The sequence below is a fragment of the Mustela nigripes genome, chromosome 2 (assembly GCF_022355385.1).
Source record: "Mustela nigripes isolate SB6536 chromosome 2, MUSNIG.SB6536, whole genome shotgun sequence".
Taxonomy (NCBI): Eukaryota; Metazoa; Chordata; class Mammalia; order Carnivora; family Mustelidae; genus Mustela; species Mustela nigripes.
Window position 1 is genome coordinate 17,578,777 of NC_081558.1, and position 5,147 is coordinate 17,583,923.

Consider the following 5,147-nt stretch of genomic DNA (forward strand, 5'->3'; position numbering starts at 1 on the left):
CACTCTCACACTCCCAAATATCCAAAACAGGGTTGAAAGACAATAACAAAGCTGAAGAACTCACATTTCCTAACTTCAAAACAGTGTGGTACTGGCATAAAGACAAACATACAGATCCAGGGAAAGAATAGAGAACCCAGAAATAAACTCTTGCATATATGGTGAAGTGAGTTTTGACAAGGGTGCCAGAGCTATTAAATGGAGAGAGGACAGCTTTTTCAGCAAATGGTGTTGGTTAAACTAGGTTTAGCCAACATTCTTTTGCATGTAGGTTAAACTACATGCAAAATAATGAACTTGGATCCTTATCTCCCGCTATATCCGAATATTAAAATGGATCAAAGACCTCAATGTAAGAGAGAAAACTATACAATTCTTATAGACAACTCAGGGCAAAATCTTCATGACCCTGGATTTGACAATGAGTTGTTGGATAGGACACTGAAAGTACAGGCAACAAAGGAAAAAATTAGACAGTTGGACATATTCTGAGCAGGATGAATCTAGTGGCTATGACACTAAGTGAAATAAGCCAATCACACACATACAAATCACATACAAGTAGTGTCCGATTCCATTTCTATGAGGTACCTAGAGTAGTCAAAAGTCATAAAGCTAGACCATAGAACGGTGATCATCAGGGGCTGGAGGAGGGAAAACAGGCAATAAGCTGGAATCTCAAAGGATGAGAGAGGAGAAGCAGTAACTGAAAAATGATTGAGAATTACCCCAAATGACCATATATATATATATTCATAAATTCAAGAACCAAAGAAATCCCAAGAAGGGCAAATAAGTGGAAATTCTCATTTAGATTCATTTTGATAAAACTGCAGAAATTCTATGGGATGCCTGGTTGGCTCAGTTGGTTGAGCAACTGCCTTTGGCTCAGGTCATGATCCTGGAGTCCCAGGATCGAGTCCTACATTGGGCTTCCTGCTTGGCAGGGAGTCTGCTTCTCCCGCTGAGCTTTCTCCACTTATGCTTTCTCTCATTCTCTCTCTCTCAAATAAATAAATAAAATCTTAAAAAAAAAAAAAAAGAAAAGAAAAAGAAAAAGAAGACCAAGAGCCCCAAGAAGGGAAAGAAGAAGAAGAAGAAAGCCATACCTAGACACATCATACTGAAACCTTTGGTTGACTCCATTTCCTCTGGGGTGATGGGCCATGATGTTGCTTCTTTTTGAAAAGTGCACTGCTTAGGGCGCCTGTGTGACTCAGTCGGTTAAGCATCTGCCTTCAGCTCAGGTCATGATCCCAGGATCTTGGGATCAAGACCCGCTTCAGGAATCCCTGCTCAGCGGGGAGCCTGCGTCCCTCTCTCCCTCTGTCCCCCTCACCCCCTGCTTGTGTTCCCTCTCTTGCTGTCTCTCTCTGTCAAATAAATAAATAAAATCTTCAAAAAAGAAAAAAAAAGTGCACTGCTCGGCATGGACAGACGAAAAGGAACTAATGCCCCCTGATCACACAGGTGTTGAAGGCACTGAGTTCAACGCCGCTCAACACTCTCGACTACGGTTTTCACTGTCTGCTTTATGACTGAGCCATAGTAAGTTGGACATTCTTCTCCTGTGCTAAATTACTAGCAGAGAATATTTAAAATCCACAGAGGCCTTCATATGTGTTAGACACTGTTCTAGGTCATTGGAATAAAGCAGTGAGCAAAATGGATCAGAATCCCTGCCCTTATGGAGCAAGCCAGTGGAGGGTTGGCCAGTGCCCTGGGGTGACGATCTCAGCACTGGCAGATCGGGCCTGCCATGGTCCTAGGCCCAAACTCCAATCCTAGGTTGGGTTTTCAGGCTTCCGCAAGCCCTCCAGTTTGGGGGCCTCGGAACCACACCCCAGAAATCTGCCTGCCACCCAGATGGAAACTGTGGTCTAAACCCTGTGAGAAATCCCTCTATGAGCCAGGGTCCCTCGACGACAATGATTCCTGCTACTCAGGCCCCTGGGGTGCCTACCCCAGGGCTGGCAGGTTGGGCCTGCCATGACTCTAGGCCCTGGTCTTAACCCTTGGTTGGGTTTTTAGGCTTCTGTCCCCAGGGGCTTTTCCCTGGAGCCCTCCAGATTGGGGACCCCTGAGCCATACCCCAGGACTCCGCCTGCCACCCAGGAGGAATCCGTGCCATTCGGAGCTGCGCAAAACCATCAGAGCGGAAGAAACCTGCATGTCCCCCCTGAGGCCACCCCCACTTTCGGCGCCCCACCAGGCTGCAAAAACACTGAGGCTGCCCCTACGTTGGACAAAGGGGAATGCTCCCCTTTGCGGGGGCCCACGGGGGAGCGCATGGGCCCAGCCCGTGTTCCTGGATGGCCGTGACATGCGCCTAGAGAGAAAGTGCTTTAGACCGCAGAGGACAGCACAGCTCGTTATCACCACCCAATGCTGGCCAATTCTCACAAGCTTTCTGCCAAAACTGGTATCAGTTTGAGAAGAAAGCTCATGAGAATTGGCCAGAAAACCCCTGGAACAATTGCTTCTAGCAGCGCAGGTCTGCAGGGCTGCTGCCTTGGTGGGCCTAAGTGATCGCAGCCCGAACCCTGCGAGAAAGCCCTCTATAAGCCAGGCATACCCGAGGCAATGCCTCTCCCTATGCAGCCCCCTGTGGTGCTTGTCCCGCCGCTGGTGGATTGGTCCTGCCAAGCCCCTGGACCCTGACCCTAATCCTTGGTTGGGTTTTCAGGCTACCATCCCCTGTGATGGTACCATCCCTCCTGACCCTGGAGCTCCCATAATTGGGGATCCCTGAGCCACACCCCAGGACTCCTCCTGCTACCCAGGAGGAAACTGTGCCTTTTAGAGCTACCTGAAACCTTCAGAGCAGGAGAAATCTGCATGCCCCCTCTTTGATGCCACCAGAACATTCACGCCTCAATGGGTCACAAACATGGAAGGTCATGCTCAGTGGGACCCCCTCTATCAACTCAGCCCCTGGAAAGCTCCCCTGGGCGTGGGAACTCTGGGGAGCCGAGAGGTCACGGCCTGTGTTCCTGGATGGACTTTACACGCACCTAGCGAAAAACCACTCTGGACCAGGGGCGCCAGCCCAAATCGCCACCCAATGCCAGCCAATCTCACAAGCTTTCTGCCCAAATCAATATCCATTTAGGCAGAAAGCTCGTGAGAATTGGCTGGAAGACCCCCGCCGAACTCGCTTCCTGCGGCTCGGACCCACAGGTCTGCCGCGTGGGCCTGGCCCTGGGTCCTGAGTGGTCGTGGCCGGAACCCTGTGAACAATCCTTCCAGAAGTCAGGCACAACGAGGCCAACGCATTCTGCCACTTAGCCACGTAGTCCCCGGCGCTGACAGATCCGAGGCAACAAATGGCACGACTTCCTCCTGGGTGGCAGGTGGAGTCTTGGGCTACGGCTCAGGGGTTCCTGCTCTGAAGGGCTTGAAGGACAGACCCCTCGGGATGGAAGCCTGAAAACCCAGCTGCGGGTTAAGGTAGGGTCTAGGAGCATGGCAGGACTGATCCACTACTGGCTGGGCAGGCACCATAGGGGGCTGCATAGCGAGAGGCGTTGCCTTGGGTACGCCTGGCTCATAGAGGGATTTCACGCAGGGTTCATGCCGTAAGCACTTGGGACCCCGGGCCAGGTCCAGGCGGCAGTGAAGTGGGCCAGCACTGCCGGAATCCGGTTCGCTGGGGGTTTTCCAGCCAATTCTCATGAGCTTTCTGCCCAAATCTATATCAATTTGGGCAGAAAGCTCATGAGAATTGGTTGGCATTGAGCAGCGATTTGGGCCATGCTTGCTCCTGCAGTCTAGAGCGCTTTCTTGCTAGAGCCCAGAAACACAGGCCAGGCCCACATGGCTCCCCCAAGGACCAGTGCATAGGAGATATTTCCAGGGGCAGAGTTGAGGGAAGGGGTCTGGCTGGGCATCAGCCTCCACGTTTGCGGCCTGGAGGAGCACCGAAGGCATGGGTAGCCTCGGGGGGTATGAAGTTTTCTCTTTCTCTGAGAGTTTCTATCAGCTCTCAATGGCATGGTTTCCTCCTGGGCGGCAGACAGACTCTTGGGGTTTGGCTCTGGGGTCCCCATTCTGGAAGGCTCAGGGGACAGCCCCTGGGGATGGAAGCCTGAAAACCCAACAAAGGTTACAGAGAGGGCCTAGAGGCATGGCAGGCCTGACCTGGTAGCGCTGGGATGGGCACCCCAGTGGTTGACTAGTGGGAGGCCTTGGCCTTGCATGTGCCTGGCTTGTAGAGGGCTTTTTTGCAGGTTTCCAGCCGTGACCACTCGGGACCCCAGGCCAGGACCAGACGGTGGCCCTGCAGGACCACACTGCCAGATGCGAGTTCACCGGGGGTTTTCTGGCTAATTCCCATGAGCTTTCTGCCCAAATTGGTATAGATTTGGGTAGAAAGCTCTTGAGAATTGGCCGGCATTGGGTGGCGATTCGGGCCACGCTGGCGCCTGTGGTCTAAAACGCTTTCTCTATAGGTGCATTTCTCAACCATCTGGTACACGCAGAGGGCCAAGGTAGCCCTCCCGAGGGCCCATGCACAGGGGGGATTTACAGAGGCAGAATTAAGGGAGGGGTTCCAGCTGAACATCAGCCAATGTGTTTGTAGCCCAGTTTGGCTCCAAACGTGGGGGTGGCCTTGGGTTGGTTATGCTGGTCTGAGGGTTTTGCACAGCCTCGAATGGCAGTTTCATCCTGGGTGGCAGTGTAGCTCAAGGGTCCCCAATCTGGAGTGTTGGGGGCCAGGTCTCTGGGCACAGAAGCCTGAAAACCCAACCTAGGGTTAGTGTTAGAGCTTCGGGGCGTGGCAGGCCCGATCTGCCAGCACTGAGATGGGATCCCCCGGCTGGCTGAGTGGAGGATGGTACTTAGGAAGCACGTCAGATTGTGAGTTTGTGGTCAGGGGTTGCTTGTGAAGGTGGGGGTGGCCTCAGGGATGCATGAGGGTTTCTCCCAGTCTGAGAGTTCTGCGCAGCTCTGAACGGCATGGTTTCCTCCTGGGTGGCAGGCAGAGTCCTGGAGTGTAGCTCAGAGGTCCCCAATCTGGAGGATGAGTGCCAGTGTGGCTTTAGTCCCGTGGAGGCATTGTGAGCTGCATTAGGAGTCTTTGGAAGGTCCGGCAGTGCCGGTACACGCCACTGGAGGGAGTGGTGAGCTGTGGTGCCAGAGTCCCT